Source organism: Myotis nattereri, assembly GCF_964212035.1.
Source record: "Myotis nattereri genome assembly, chromosome: 1".
Lineage (NCBI taxonomy): Eukaryota > Metazoa > Chordata > Mammalia > Chiroptera > Vespertilionidae > Myotis > Myotis nattereri.
The window spans coordinates 11,340,116-11,357,181 of NC_138075.1; the positions used below are offsets into that span (position 1 = coordinate 11,340,116).

At 49.0% G+C, this 17,066-nt stretch overlaps 1 protein-coding gene across 5 annotated transcripts in view; it reads left to right on the forward strand.

Annotated features, from left to right (window-relative positions):
* TTC7B (tetratricopeptide repeat domain 7B) overlaps window positions 1-17,066 on the forward strand; it is a gene marked incomplete at its 5' end in the record, with an annotated part of 195,317 nt that overhangs the window by 21,169 nt on the left and 157,082 nt on the right. The window lies entirely within an intron of this gene.

Consider the following 17,066-nt stretch of genomic DNA (forward strand, 5'->3'; position numbering starts at 1 on the left):
GTTTTTCACGTGGCCACTTCCTCATCTGTGAAATGGGTATAATCATGCACGTCATAGACATGTGAAGATTGCATCACATATTGTATGTGAAGCACTAACGCAGTACCTGGCACGCACTAAATGCTGCTAAATGACATTTTAAAATGTCAGCCCCAAACAAGGCAGCAAGTGGTGGAAGCTGGGCACAGGTGACAGCTTTTCAGAGGCAGGAGCGGTCACTGCAGGCCAGCAGGGCCCGGAGGCCTCCTGCAGGAGGAGAGACGCTCTGGACTTCTGACGGCCACGGTGAGAAGCGGACCGTCTGACACAGCCACCCACTGTTCACACGGCATCGTGACTGACTGTGGCTGGCCCGGAGGCCTGGCCCTGGGTGGGCGACCCTCCGACCAGCAGTGCACTGGCCTCTTGAGTGCTGCCAGCCTTCTGACCTGGTGTCCCGTGCAATGCTGAACAAAGACCCAGCTCCAGACACACCAAGAGCTTTGTGACAGGGGTGACACAGTCCCCAAGTTCCCCGGGGAACGCGAATACTGCCAGGTTTGCCTAATTAATCCTCTAAACCCCCCCGTGGGCCGGGAAAGATGCTGTCACTCTTGACAGGGCATGCTGGCCGTTTACTGGGCACAGTCCTTTCAGGCTGCCTCGGGGGGGGGTCCTGAGAGCGCCCGGCCTGTGTCTGCATCTGCCTGAGTCATGAGGTGTGCTGGGGTCTGTGCCACATAGCTGCCCTCCTCTCTCTCGGGTGCTCACTGAGCCACTGCACGTGCCTTGGCTTATGGGAGGGGTGTGTGTATGTGTGTGTGTGTGTGTGTATGTGTGTGTATTACTTCGGGCCAAGAATGATATTCTGCAAAGCTTCCTCTGGCAGTTTCCAGCTGCCTGATTGACGTGGGGCCCGGTGCAGCGTAGCCAGAAGTTGGTTTGCTAGTTGGGGTTGGGGGATGGCTCTAGGGCTGCTTAGCAGCAAGAGCTCAGGTCTTAGTGTTGCCTTTGAGACGGCCTGGTGGTAGCAGACTGTCTACAGGTGGCACTGCCAGCTTAGTCTTGTGGCGGCCATGCAACGGGAGCGAGGAGGACAGGAGACTTGGTCCCGGAGTCTGGCCTGGTGATATGTAGTTAGCAGTGGGTCCCCAGCCCTGGATGAGGACCTGGCTCCTGGGACCCACTGGCTGGCTCTGGGGAGACCTGGCCCTGGCTAGTTTCTGACTCTGTAGGCACATGTGGAGTCACAGGTGTACAGGGACAGGGAAGGGTCACCTTTGCCTAGAGGGAGTGGCTGCAGCCGTGGAGGCCCCAGGCCTCGAGAGCCTGGGCTGCCCAGGTGAGAGGCTGCTGAACCACCCGCTTGGGCCCAACTCCCACGCTGTACTGGCTGTGTGACCTTGTACACATTCTTAACACCTCTGTGCCTCAGTTTCCCCACCTATCAGGCTCTCATTGGACTGTCGTGAGGATTACATGAGATAGTTTATGTTCAGTGCTTAAAACAGAACTGGCACGCAGTGAGCCGATGGAAATGTTAGCGTGGAAGGTAAGTGTTTGGTGGTGGAGCCACTAGAAGTGACTTGTAATGGCAGGAAATTGCCTCTCTAGTTCACAGAAATGCCCAAAGATGGGCCAGTTCTCTCACGAGTTCAAGAGGCTCTTGGCCGAGCTGTGTCAGAATATTTGGCTTTTCCTTTCTTCATCGGGTCCTTGAGAATTTTTCAGGGGAGATTGCCAACGAGGATTGGAAGGACGTTAGTGTACAAAGCCTCTAAATCAGAAGGTGTGAACCTCTGGCCTGCAGGCCCCGGGGCGGGCTGTGCTGGGTCTGTTCAGTGTTTCCAATGCTTTCGAATTAGTTGCCGGCATTTCCAAATCAGGAATACTTAACAATCTGGCTTTCCATCTTCTTGGAAAGAAGGGAAGAGCTGTCCCCTCATTCTCCCAGAGCGTGACCAGGCTGGAGCCGAGCGCAGCTGCCCCTTGGCTGGGCGTGCGCCCCACCTACCCCCCTCCCCTGGGCGGCCCGCATAGTGGTAGGCGGCAGAGTTGACCTGCACAGGTGCATAGGCCACCTAGACTTTTGCATGGTCTCCTGAGGTGAGACTCTACCGGGGCTTCCAGCCAGAGCCCGGAAAGTCAGTGAACTCCCACATCTAACTCTTCCTTCCAGCCGTGGCCGGGAGCTCTTCCCCTGGCCCGGTAACGTTAGCGTGGTTTCCTGGGAATCGGAAGCCAGCGTCATTCAGTTATGGAGGACCTCGTGTTAGGGCTTTACTGTCTCGTTAATCCTCCCAAACCCTAATTTACAGACAAAGGAAAGGAGACTGGGCGAGGTTTCTAGGAATGATGTCAGGGCCTGCTCTGTGCCAGGTGCTGTGCCCTTTGTTTTGGGTACCAGCCAATTTCCACAACCACCCTGTGAGGTAGGCACTTGTTTTTCCCATTCTGCAGATGAGAACACCGAGTGCGGGGAGGTTAGATAGCTGCCGAGGGTGCTACAGCTGGGAAGGGATGGAGGCAGGACCCGACCTTGGGCGGTCCAGCGCCCAGGCTCCTACCGAGTGGCAGACGGGGACTCAGTCTGAAGAGTGGTCGGCTCCAGAGCCCATGTTCTGACCTCTCTGCGCTGTCGGTCTATGGACCAGAGCTCGCTGGGGCCAGGTCAGGTTTCCTCGGGGAGAAAGCAATCAGGCCACTCGAGAACGTCCTAGGTTTGCCTACCTCCTCTCCTCAGCCCCACCCGACTCGCTCCTTGCCCTCGCCCAGGTTTCTTCCTATAAGTTCTGTCCCTCAGGCTCACGAGTCCTATCTTCAGAGTCAACCTGCTCAGTATCGTCCCAGCACAGTGGATTAGAATCACCTGAAAATCGTCCCAGGATTAGTTGTACCGTTGCCAGATGCCCCTGCTAGTGAGGCGTTCCTCTAAGGCAGTGGTTCTCAACCTTCCTAATGCCGCGACCCTTTCATACAGTTCCTCATGGTGTGGTGACCCCCAACCATAAAGTTATTTTCGTTGCCACTTCATAACTGTGATTTTGCTGCTGTTATGAATCGTAATGTAACTATCTGATATGCAGGATGCATTTTCATTGTTACAAATGGAACATAATTAAAGCATAGTGATTAATCACAAAAACAATATGTAATTATATATGTGTTTTCTGATGGTCTTAGGCAACCCCTGTGAAAGGGTCGTTCGACCCCCAAAGGGGTGGCGACCCACAGGTTGGCAACCCACAGGTTGAGAACCGCTGCTCTAAGGGAAGAATTCTGTTTTGTTTGTTTGTGCTTCCCAGAATTAGCACAGTGTCTGGCACATAGTTGGTGCTCAATTATTGAATGAAATGTATGAAACTTCCCTTCCTTGGATTTCTACCAAGATGCCTGTCATGTAATTCAGGTGATTCTGGGTGTCTCTGCTTCTAGCCTGTCATGGTCAGATGTGTGGGTTTTGTTGTGGGTTGTTTGTTTGTTTTTGCATGTAGATAGCATACTGAGCATAGTTAGATGATTCAGAGTCATTTCTGCTAATTATGGGAATACCTGTGAGATCATACTGACATCCCACCATAACCACACCTGACATGGGTGTCTTTATGAAGGTGGTCCATTCCAGTTCATTTCCATTATCAGGGAGCTCCTAAGTGGACCTCAGTTCTCCCCACCCAATCGCCCCCCACTCCTTCCTCCTATCTCTTCAACCTCAGTAGAGAAACAGAGAACGGGAATAGAAGAAGTGGAGAAACTCTAGCTTCTGGTAGTCCTGGGTTGGCCAAGTGAGTAGAGGTCTGTGCTCTGGGTGCAGATTGAGATAGCCATTGGCATCTCCAGCACCCCGAGTGGCACAGATGTTCTTTTCCCCAATGGGAGGCATGGTTTGGGGCCAGTGGACACATGGCCACTCTCTTCTGGAACTTAGCCCTCCTGGACACGGGGTGACTTTCTGCAGCTCGGACAGCGGGAGCTGAAGTGGCTTGCCTTCCTAGAGATGGCCTTTGTGAATGCCTTGGTATGTACCTGTTGTGATAAAGAGGCCAAAATGCATTGGCTCCCATATCCCCCTTCTGCTGGGGCGCAGCCCACAGCTGTGTGATTGAAGCTGGGTTGCTGGAATGTTGCAGCTCTTGGAAAGGAAAAGGGAGGTGTCCAGGGGGAGCGGAAGTAACACACATAAGTTCTGCTGACAGTTCATTGGCGAGAAGTTACTCTAGGACCACAGCCACCAGGAACCCCTGTTGACATGTTCGTGTATTCTTCTATACTTACCATATGTGTGAATTTTTAAAAATAAAAAGATTACATCGCATCTCCTGCTTTGCGACCTGCTTTTCCCACTTCACTGCAGTCATGAACACTTGCCGTGACAAACGGTCCATTTGTGCATCATTTCAGCAGCTGTACAGCACTTCATTGTATGGGGAAGCTAAAATACATTGACCTCAAAAGCCTCTATTTTGGGACAGGTCGGTTGTTTGCAGCTTTTCGCTGTTACATGTAAGTGAGGCTGTGGCGGATGCCCTCCCAGCTGGGTTTTGTGCTTGTTCTCCGCGGCTTCCCTAGGAGGGCTCACCAGAGGTGGAGTTTCTGGGTCAAAAGGGAGGTATTTCCAGACTGGCCTGCAGGCCGGCTGTGCCTGTGTGCTTTCCTGCGCAGCGTGTGGGACGGGCCGCCTCTCATTCTGGCCAACACTGAATAGAATCTCTTTGATCTGAAAGGGAACATTTATTCTTTCGTTTTTTGTTGTTGTTGAGTATAGGCTATTTGAAAAATAAAGAAAAACATAAAGCAGAAAATAAAGTTTGTCACCATACAGCCATTTGAGCTAATCACTTTTAGAACATATATATTTTTATATAAGTACCTATGTATCTTTAAACTATATATATCTTTAAATATATAAAATGTATAAATATGTAGATATACATACATTATTTTATGCACAGAGTTATTCTATATATATTGTTTTATATTCTACTTTTTCACTCTATGTATATATGTGTATAATTATTTTCCATGTCATTAAATATTTTTGAAAAAACTTTTTGATATCTTTTTAAAAAAAATCCATTGATTTTTAGAGAGAGTGGAAGAGAGAGGGAAAGACAGAGAAGTATCGATGTTAGAGAAATGCATTGATTGGTTGCCTCCTGCATGGGCCTTGGGCCTTGGGGCTTGGGATGGGGAGGAGCCTGCAACCGAGGTACATGCCCTTGACCAGAATCAAACCTGGGACCCTTTGGTCTGCAGGCCAACACTCTATTCACTGAGCCAAACCGGCTAGGGCTTGAAAACACTTTTTAATGGCTGCACAGTGGGTTGCCTTATGGATATTTTGAACCAGTTGCCTGTGGAACATCTGTGTTGTTTCAGTTTTTCATATTACCAATATGCTCTATAGCTTTTTTTAAAAACAGCTTTATTGAGATATCGTTTACATACCATAAAATACAACCATTTACAGTGTACAGTTCAGTGATTTTTTAATATTCAGAGTTGCGCAGCCATCACCAAAATTAATTCTGGAGCATCTTCATCACCCCAGAACGAGCCCTGTATTCATTAACAGTCACTTCCCATTACCTGATGAATGCTCCCCAACCCTAGTCCATCACTAATCTACTTTCTGTCTCTATAGATCTGCCTATTCTAGACTTGTTATATAAATGGTATCATAAAATATGTAATATTTTGTCTGGCTTCTATCACTTAGCATAGTATTTTCAGGTTTCTCACATGTTATAGCTGGTATCATTCTTTTTTATTAAGTTCAGTTTATCTATTTTTTCAATTATTGCTTTTGTGCTTTTGATATGGTATCTAAGAAACCATCGCCTAATCAAGGTGTGTTTCTTTTGGTTGTTTCTTTTTTTATTTATTTTTTTTAGTTTTATAGTTTTAACGCTTACATTTAGGTCTATAGTCTATTTCAAGTTAATTTTTTGTATATAGTGTGAGGTAGGGGTCTAACTTCATTCTTTTGCATGTGGACATTCAGCTATCCCAGCACCATTTGTTGAAAAGACTATTTTTATTTTTCCCCATTGAATTGTCTTGACATCTTTGTTGACGTCAATTGAACATGAATGTAAGAGTTTATTTCTGGACTCTCAATTCTATTTCATTGGTCTCTCTCTATATATCTCCTTATGCTAATACCACCCTGTCTTTTATTATTGTAGCTTTGTAGTAACTTTTGAGATTGGGAAGTGTGAGTCCTCCAACTTTTTTTTTTTTTAATATTGTTTTGGCTTTTATGTGTCCCTTACATTTCCACTAGAATCAAATGGCCAATTACTGCAAAAATAAGCTTGCTGGGAATTTGATAAGGATTGTGGTAAATCTGTAGATCAATTTGGAGGGTGTTGCTATCTAAACAATATTAGGTCTTCCAATCCATGAACATGGGATGTCTTCTTTCATTTCTTTAAAAGTGTTGTGTAGTTTTCAGTGTACAAGACTTACATTCCTGTTGTTAAATTTATTCCTAAGTATTTATTCTTTTTTATGCCATCATAGTAAAATCATTTTTTAATTGATTTTTAATTGTTGACTGCTAGTATATAGAAAATACAACTGATTTTTGTGTATTGATCTTTCATCCTATAACCTTGCTGGACTCATTTTTTAGCTCCAATAATTTTTATAGAATCTTTAGGGTTTTCTATGTATATAAGATCATGTCATCTGTAAATAGGATAGTTTTCCTTCTTCCTTTCTAGTCTGGATGCCTTTTATTATTATTTTTGTTGCCTAATTGCGTTGGTAAAGCCTCCAATACAATATTGAATAGAGGTGACCAGAGCAGAGGTCTTTGTCTTAGGGTGCAAGCTTTCAGTCTTTCCCTAGGAAGCACCATGTTAGCTGTGGGTTTTTCATAAATGGCCTTTATCAAAGCCAGTTCACCTTTACTAGTTTTTTTGAGTGTTTTTTTTTTTTTATCATGAAAGAGTATTAAATTTTGTTAAATGTCTTTTCTACTAAGATAATCATGTATTTTGTGCTTTATTTTTTAAATATGGTTTATTACATTAATTGATTTTCATATGTTAAGCCAATCTTGCGTTCCTGGGATAGATCCCACTTGGTCACGGTACATAATTCTCTTTATATGTTGCTGGGTGTGGTATGCTAATGTTTTGTTGAAGATTTTTACGTCTGTATTCATAATGGATATTTTGGTTTATTTTTCTTGTGATGCCTTTGTCTGAGTATCAAGATAATACTGACATCACAGAGTGAACTGTGACATGCTCCCTCCTCTTCTACTTTTTGGAAGAGTGTGTGAGGGATTGGTGCTAATTCTTGTTTAAACACTTGGTAGGATTCACCAGTAAACCATCGGAGCCTGGGCTTTACTCTGTAGGAAGTTTTTTTTTTTTTTTACTACTAATTCAATCTCTTGTTACTCTATTTCTTTCATAGAGTTTAATAGCCTTTCCTTGTTCTCCACTTTCTTCTGTATGACATCTTTTCATTAAAGCCCTGAGCCTCCCAGTCATGGCAGATAGTTCTGGTCAGAAAGGATGTAGGGTGAGTCCTCTTGAGGAAGAGTCTATTTTCTTCTACAGTGATAACTGAGGTAGCAGCTCATCCCATGTTATAAAGTACGCTCAGTATCGCCCAGGGAAGCAGCAGTTTCTGTATTTGCAATTGATCGACGAAGTCAGCCTGATGGGCGAGTCCTATTTTTTCTGCAGGAAACTACCAGCCATTGCCAGGTTTTAGGCAGGAGGACCAAATTAAGCTTATAAGTGGGAAGATCTTTCTGGTACAGAGCGGAGAATAGATTAGAAGGAATTAAAGATCATGGTGAAGGTGAGCTGGCTTTGAGCCCTTTCCTCCGCTGTTCTGCATTTCAGGGGGTCTGGCTTGTACAGGCCGTTTCGGAGGTGCCCAAGCCAGTTCGTTTCTGCCTGGTTTGGCCAACTGGAAGCACTGGCAGGACATCAGGGCAAGAGGAGAGGGAATCCAGGGTATTTCTCTTTCTTTGCCTCAGGCAGCACCTTGACAGCAAATGGGTGTCTTCAGTTGCTCCAGCTTCTGTCAGACAAACCCTTCTTTTGACCCCCATTCGGGAGCTTCTGCTGGGTCCTATTTCCCACCCAGTAGCCCCAACTTCTGGGCTCTTATAACTCTGCCTCCTCCCTTTGTCCTAGGGATGTGAGTGGCCTCCTGCTGTTGCAGAATTCTGGGATGCAATGCCATCCTTTTTGGCTTCTCATCTATTTCACCCCTCTGCAGACAACTCCATCCATTGTCTCCTTTATGTGACGGAACTAGATTGATTGCTTTGTCCCAGCTGGGCCCTGACAGATCCTGCAGAAACCTGGGTTGCAGTAGGCCATTGAGACAGTATGTGTGTTGGAGAGTTGGTGTGGGAAGGTGGTTGAGGGAGGAATCGAGATGACTGTAAGAGTTTTAGTTTAGCTCGCCGGGCAGGGCAGGTAATGATGTAGCTAAAACAGGCAAGGAGCACTGGAGGAGATGCTGGGCTGGCGTTGAAGGTGAGGATACCTCTGTGACCACAAGAGGGCGCGTCCAGGGAGACATTCGAATTCTGGGGCTGCTGCTCAGCGCCAGGGTCTCCAGGCTATTTATTGTGGGTTTTTTGTTGTTTGTTTCAGGATTAAGGAAGTGACTGTGTATAGATTTGCTTACACCTCGGGAGTGGCTGAAGCTCACCCAGGACCACAGAGAGTGAGGAAGGCAGGAACTGAGGCCCCTCTCATCTGCCAGGCTGATGAAGGGGAGCAGGGAGGCAGATGACACAGAGCCTTCCCCCGGGGGCCCAGGGCCTGAGACACATGAGCACGTGAACATTGTGGCAGGTTTAGATTCTTAAGTAGGTTGTAGTTAAATGTGGTGAAGGCAGTAAGTAGACAGTGGCTTAGTGCCAGAACTAGTTGGACTGGTCTGAGGTTCACACACCAGGGAAAAGTCCACATTGAGGTAATCAAGAGCGGACCCCACCCCACGCCCTCCCCAGAAGTCATCTTTCTCTCAGTGTTGAAGCTCGGGCTCCTGATGAGTCCTGCTCACCATTCAGGTCTCAGCATGGCTGAGCATCTGTCCAGCATTCGGAGGCTGTGCCCTGCTCTGTGCCACCCACACTCTGCTCCAGGCTGCCTGCGGCCTGCCTGCCCACCTCCCTGCCCTCACCGCTGCCAGGCTCATTCCCACCTCTGCCCGTCTTCTTCTCCAGCGTGGAGCCCTCTCTTTTTCCCTGTGAGGAGGCCACACTCAGCGATACCTTAGTGACAGCCTCTCTACCTCCGTTGTCCACGTCAATCTCTCCTTCCTCTGAGCCACCTCTATTCTAGTTGGCACCATCCAATTTGGTGCTCAGTTTTTGTTGAATTATTTTGCATCTGCCACTTGCCTCTCTCAAACTAGATCATGTAATTGATTCATTAAATCATTAAATACGGGAGTGCCTGCTCTGGGCCGGACCCTGGGCTGTGTCTCATCTAAGCTGTTTGCTTAGATGCCCGCCACACAGGGTGCTTGTGCGGGATGGTTCTGTCGACATTTCCCCCTGGCATCTAGGGGCAGACAATCCAAGATAAACTGTATCTGAGGAACATACAAGTTACTTACGCCCAAGGGCAGTGTTTTCAGTGTATTCGGAAATCCTCTCCATTTTAGATGGAACGGGATTGTGTTTGGGGCCTGATATAAAAGAACTAATCTTGTCTGTAACTCCTCCCTACCCACACTCAGCTTCAGGTTGGACCATCCCAATTTGTGGATGGTGTTTCAGCTTGTTTGGCTCTGAAGAGCCCATCTCCTGTGGCTCATTTTCGCTGAAAGCCAGTGACCCCTGGGGCCTCTTTAATGTAGTTTTCTCCCCTGCGTGGTGTGCTCGCTGCTGTATTGTTCACTCTTAGGATTTGGATCCTTACTGCTAGGTTCTCCTAGGCCAGGGGTGGGCAAACTTTTTGACTCGAGGGCCACAATGGGTTCTTAAACTGGACCGGAGGGCCAGAACAAAAGCATGGATGGAGTGTTTGTGTGAACTAATATAAATTCAAAGTAATCATCATTACATAAAAGGGTACGGTCTTTTTTTTCAATAGTTTTATTCATTTCAAACTGGCCGGATCCGGCCTGCGGGCCGTAGTTTGCCCACGGCTGTCCTAGACTCATACAAAGCTGGCCAAGGTATTAAAAAAGGCACCTAGTTAGTCCAGGCTCCTGTTCGATATTTCAAAACCAGGACCCGTGACTCCTACTACAGTGCTTGACTGCCACCACCCATGACTTAGCTTCCATCATTTTCAAATCATGTCTGGTACTCATTTTCTCCCCCCAAATGTTCCTGATGCTTTGGGAATGAAAAACGTATCCACATTTGGAAAGCTCAGAGCTCTGGGGGTGGGAGCAGAGCACAGACTGTTCCGTGCAGAAGGAGGGCGTCAGAGCTGGCTCTCTTGGCTGTCCCCCAGCCACACTGGGGCTGGGCTGCAGCTGGGCCTCCAGGGCCTTGCTTGACCCGTGAGCCAGGCAGACCCGGGCACACTGCAGCCTCCCAGCACAGGGAGGACTCAGGTTCTTGAGCTCCTACCAGGTACTAGGTTCTGGAATAATAGTAAATGATTAATAATTAAAATGTCTTAAAAAATTCCTTGTAAACACCCTCTAAGCATTTGCCCCTTAACATCCTTAACCCTGACAACAACTATGAGAGGGAAAGGGGTAGGGTCCCCATTTCAGAGGAGGAGCGAAGGGTGGACCCCCTGTTTTAGCCCCGGCTTTTTCTCCTTGCTGTCAAGTGCTTGCTTCCTAGATTGAGGCTGGCGTGTCATTTCTGTAGAAACGCCCCGGTGCAGAGACTGCTGAAGCTGACCGAAAGAGGCTGAGTCGCCCCGGGGTGCTGCCAGGTGCCCTGGTTTGTGTCCAGTGGCTCCCAGAACCAGCGTGCACCTCGCAGGAGGTCTTGGAAACGCCTTCTCCCTTGACAGCACTCGGGCTTCTTACTTAAACTGCGGGGTTCAAAACCCGGAATCCCACGGAAGGCTCTGAGCAAGTCCTGTGCCAGAAGCTCTGTAGGCCATGCCACCTGCGACTTGCTGCTTGCCGCCCTCCGAGGTCATCCCCGCTGTGCCGGCCACGGCCGCCAGGGGGCGCGGGAGCCGCGTCCTCGCCCGGCGTTCGCGCTTGCGCAGAGCCGCGCCTGCTTCCCGCACGGTCCCTCCAGCGCCCGGCGCCGCCTCCCGGCCGCTCGCACTCGCAGGCCCTCACATTGGCGAGGTCAGGGGCCGGCGAAGCAGGGTGCATTGCCAGCCTTCCTTATTAACCTCGGGTCAGGGAGGCCCCGAGGGAGCGCAGGCCGTGTCCGGAAAGCGGTGCCTCCAGCGGGCGGCTGCACACAGGCCCGGCTGGCGCGCACGGGGCTCGGGGAGCCCCGCTGATGGGCGAGTTATTCTCCTCGAGGACGTCCACGGAGGGTTCCGGGAGGGTTTCCTGGTAGATGAACGTTCAGATCTTGAAGGGACAGAGCCTAATTCTGACCTGTCTGAATGGGGTATTTGCTAATGGCCATGACCTTCTAGGGGTCCTGATGAGGACAGACATGTAACCACCGGCAGTGCTTCCTCCCTGGCAGACCCCCCCTCCCCCCCCCCGGTCTGTTGGGGGCGGTGGCCCAGCTCTGCGGGCTTGCCTGGTAGCTGGCTCATCCCGCAGGGCTCATGGTCGTCTCTGCGGTAGCCCCTGTATGATGGGCACATCATGAACCCCTCATAGCTTGGATCTCCTCCTTGCTGAGTGAGAGGAAGGGGACGAGAGGGGATCCGGGTTTTTCCTTGAGAAGCTGCTTTTCTTTCTTTTTTGAAACCTGGAGATCCTTTCAGGTGCAGTGAAAAAGTAGTTTTATTGGAAAGCCCATGAGCGGAGGGAGTGGGGTAGAAGTGGGGCCCCGAGTCCTCGCTGGGTGCTTCTGCCTGTGTGCAAGGCCCAGAAACCGGGGGGAGGGGCGCGAGAGCGGGCGGAGCGGCGCTGTGCAGCCTGGTGCCCCGCGGTGTCTCCACTGGCGACCTCCCGGGCCCTTCCCGTCTGGATGAACGACGCTGCAGTGGTGGGAGGGGGAGCTGTATTGCATGTAGCCGCTCATCTCAGGTTGCTAGGCAGAGCTTCCTGTTTATATTTAGATGGTGTCAGAAGAGCAACAAGCCCTTTTACTGCCATTGACCCATATTCCCGGTTAGTGCTGGTGGTGTTGGTAGACTTCTCATCGGTCCTCTCTTGGGAAGCAAGCAGAGACGCAGAGCCCAAGGAAAGCGTGGGGCCGGAGCCTTGGTGCAGGCCCACGGTTCTTAGCTCTGGGATACACATCCGTCTCAGTGATGTACCTCTTACGTTGTGTTGAGAACCCCTGCTTGCTCCATTCCACCAGAGGTGGCGCTTCTGGAGGGAAAAGACCAGCCCCGCTCCGTGAGCCCCAGCTCGCAGCCCTGCACACGGTGCTCAGTGAGAATTTGCTGAGTGGAGAAAGGACACCTTTCCCCTGGCAGCTCTCATTCCTGGCTGCAGTTGGCACATCAGGGGCTACACTTTGCACTGCAGGAATCCCCCTGGTGATAAGTCCACCTTTTTAAGGAAAGAAACTAGAATCGAGACCGAGCGTGCGTGGCATCATGTATTATTTAAGGTTGAGGGTCTGTGGTGCAGTGTTAACTGGGCTTCATTCTGAAGGGTGGGCTGTGGTTCTATTTTCTTCTCCTTTCTCTTCGGTATTTCTCAGATCCCCCTCAAAGAAACCGAGGATTGGAATCGCCCCCAGGAAAGGGGTTTGTTAGTAGTTGTACTTTCTGTTTATCAAGTGCATAGTTATTATATGCCAGGCCCTGGGCTACACCTCATAAAGTCAATGGGAGCAGAGGCTGTTATTCCCGTTTGCTTACCGAGGAAACAGGCCAGGAGATGCTGAGGAGCTTGCTAGGTCGTAGAGCTAGTGATTGGAGAAGCCAGGGTCTGACTCCAGGTCTGCCTGCTCAAAGGACCATGTGTTTTCACTTCTTAATATTTTACCCAGCAGTTTGGGAGTTAGAGAAGAGATGTGATTTTTAACACAAAGATTAAAAATAATAAAACACATGATTACCATATGGCCTACCGATTCCATTCTAGGTATGTATCCAAGAGAATTGAAAATATACATCCACACAAAAACTAGTACATGAATATTCATAGCAACATTCTTCATAATATTCTAAAAGTTTAAACAACCCACATGTTTATCAGTCGATGAGCAGATAAATAAAATGTATTGTATTCATACAGTGGAATATCCAGCAATAAAAAGGAATGGACTACTTGAAATTAGATAGAGGTGGAGGTTCACAATATTATGAATGTAATAAATGCCACTGACTTGTTCACTTTAAAGTGGTTACTTTTATGTTATGTGAATCTCACCTCAATTTTTTTAAAAAATATATTTTATTGAGTTTTTACAGAGAGAAAAGGAGTTAGAAACATCGATGAGAGAGAAACATCGACCAGCTGCCTTCTGCACACTCCCCCCCCACTGGGGATGTGCCCGCAACCAAGGTACATGCCCTTGACCGGAATCGAACCTGGGACCTTTCAGTCCGCAGGCCGACGCTCTATCCACTGAGCCAAACCGGTTTCGGCTCACCTCAATTTTTAAAAACAGAATGAAGTTCTGGTACTGGCTACAAGTATGAACCCTAAAGACATGCTGAGTGAAAGAAGCCAGATACAGATAGTCACATATTGTATGATTCGCTTTGTATGAAATAATCGGAATAGGTGCTTCCACAAAGAAAGTAGATTAGTGGTTGCTAGGATCTGGGAGGAGGGTGGAGTGGGAGCAGCTACTAATGGCTATGGGGTTTCTTTTTGAGATGATGAGAATATTCTGGAATTAGCTAGTGATGATGGTTCCACAATTATGTGACTACTAGAGGCCCGGTGCACGAAATTTGTGCCCTCTCACAGTGCAGGAACTCCGCAATCGATTGCCCCAAAGAGGTAGGCCGCACCCACCCATCCGGGGCTCCTCGATGGATTGCCCTAAAGAGGTCGTCCAGAGCCAGTCCCGTCCCCGTGGCGCACGCAGCCATCTTGTGACGGCGTGAGGGCATCATGGCATGACGGCATGAGGACCACCTAGGCTTTTATCAGTAAGATACTAAAACCGCTGAATTGTATACTTCTAAAGGGTGAATTTTGTGGTATGTGAGTAATATCTCAATAATCTGTTATTAAAATGTATATAAAATAACATAACAAATGAATAAAATGCTCCCATGTGGAGACCTTCCAGCCTACTGTTACCTAAAGATAATAGTAATGCAAAGAATAATCATGGCGTTTTACATAGAAAGTCCGCTGTGGACTAGGAGCCAGGGAACTGGCTGCAGGGCCCACGCTAAGCCACTGCTTAGCACTGCTTTGCATGTAAAGACGGACAGATAAATCGGCGGTATGGGAGAGTGCAATGTAAGGGCTAAGAGCAAGAACCTGGGAGTCAGAGTGTCTGGCTGGAGTCCTAGCTCTGCCACTCACCAGTTGTGTAATCTTGGGTGAGTCACTGAACAGCTCCGAGTCCTGTTCCCTCGTCTGGAGCACGGGATGACGGTAAATCCCCCTCGCGCTGCGGAGGTTAGAAGAACCATGTCACACTCTGAGCACAGTGTCTGGCGGGGAGCTAGCACTCACCACGTGTGGTCATGGCTATGACGTGGCTACTCAGTAGACGCTGAAAGAGCAGACGTTCAGATTGCAAACGCTCGCTTAGCATTTCAGGTCGAGTGAGCATCTCGTTTGCTCCCAGAACTGTGGAAGGGACATGGAAAGTTCGTGCGCTCTAGCAGATGAATGTCTAATGCAGGGCCTGGCATGCTCTTCTTTCACCAGTGACATGTGTGTGTGAGTGTACGTGTGTGTGTGTACACACGTGCACAAGACAACAATGTCTGAAAATGCCCAGAAAGGGCCAACCATGGCTCCCAGCCCAGCGACCCCCAGAGCTCACAGAGGCTCTGGAGTGACAGGGACTTCACAGGAGGTCTAGGGCAGCTGCTGCCCCTGCTGCCCCAGCCTGTGGTGGGTTCCATCCGCTGTCTCCGCTCCACACCCTGGACAAGGGCCTGTCCTCTCAGGGAGTGAGGTACACCTGACACACCTGTGGGAGTGTGGCCTTTCTGGAGGTGAGAACACGGGACCCGCAGTCCGGGCTGCCTTGGCCAGGACTGTGCTCTGAGGATCTGGAATCCTTTCCTGAGTTTCTTTTCAGCCTTGGAAATTGAGATCCCTGGAAATTGTCCCAATGCCTTTGAAGCCCATACCACGGGGCTCGGTTATCAGAGACGTGGTGTTATAATAAAGTTTTTCTGGTACTTCCAGTAATAGATTCCCCCGGGGGTCATGTTACAGCAAAGCAGCAGGGTGTACCTGTCCCAGGCTTGGCTTCCAGAGATGCGATTAAGAGAAATGAGGAAACAGTGCCTCATGTTGTGGTACATAGTTCACATAATTATGTTTTATGGTCTTTCATTGTGTTGCATAACTTCACAAGAAATTAATTCCCTGTTCATTTTAATGCGATTAAAAAATCAAAATATTTGTTTTGACTGTTAATCTTGTAGAGTTATACGGCTACGATGGTATCGCTGGAGTTCACCCCTTCCTACCGCAGACGGCGTGGGAGGCCCGCATCCAGGGAGTTGCCTGGGGTGATGCAGCTCTTAGTGGAAGAACAGCACCACTGCCCTCGCGCCCTGGACTTTGATTTTTGTGCCTGTGCAATTGGAAACTCATTTTTATTGTCATTGCTGTTATCAGGCACCGAATATGCTGTCAGCGGCTCAGTGGACACAGGATGTTGTGAGCAGGGTTTTGTAGTCAGATAGACCAGGGGTCAAAACCTGGCGTTATCATTTACTAGCTGTGGAGCCCTAAGTTCAAGCTTATCTATAAGGCGCTGTTAGCACCTCCTTGCAGAGCGGCTGTGGGGATTATGGATGGTGATGTCACACCCGGCATCGTGCTGGGTGCCAAGTAGGGCCTGGACGAACGGACCGTTCATGCTACTGGAACTGTTCGGTCCTACAGACCCAGGTCGGGCCCCAGCTGAGGGATCCTGAAGGAATTTGGGTGTTAACCCCTGAGTGATCACTGATGTCTTGGCCGGAGATTGTCGCTCTCCACTTCCTCAGCCAAAGCCCCGACGGGTAGTCGCTGGGGAGATAAAATGGAGCTCCTTTCACAGGGGATGGAGCTCGGTGTGGAGGGAAGCAGAGATGGAGGCCCGTTTGCTGAGTTCCGTTCTGTAAGTCACACCGGACATAGAACACTTGAGGCCGGGCACACTTGAACTTTTCTTTTATTTATTTATTTATGTATGTATGTATGTATTTATTTATTTTGTTAATCCTCACCTGAGGATATTTTCCCATTGATTTTTAGAGTGGAAAGGAAGGGGAGAGACAGAGAGAGAAAAACATCGATGTGAGAGAGACACATCAATGGGGTGTCTCCAGCATGCGCCCCGTCCAGGGCCAGAGATTGAGCCTGCAACCCAGGTACATGCCCTTGACCAGAATCGTACCTGGCCAGTAGAGTCCACAGGCTGACTCTATTCACTGAGCCGAACCGGCTAGGGCACACTTGAACTTTTAAACTGGCCGGGGTCCTCAGCCCGCTCCTCAGCTGCCTGGTGCCCCTCCCAACGGTGACACCCCACCCGTCTGCTGGCGTCTGTACAGACATTCCACTTTGCATCCGACTCAGCAGACCTGTCTCCTGCTAGAATGCTGCCCAGGGCAGGGTACATTTGCCCTGGCTCCCGCTCCCTTATAATGTCCAGAGCTGGTCCCTGCTCAGACCTTAGGCAAGTCACCTAACTCTCTGAGACTTTCTTTTTCCACAGCATTGGAAGGAGATAGTGCCTGTGAAACAGGACCAAACAGGCCAATGCACACAAAAGAGCTTCAGAAGCCGTCGGGTGTGGCCGGAATGATTTGCTTATGGTTAATTTATTTAACACGTCTTACCCTTCACAGAAAGCACCTTTCAGAAGTCAGTCTATCTGCGGCAATTCCCTCCTGTGG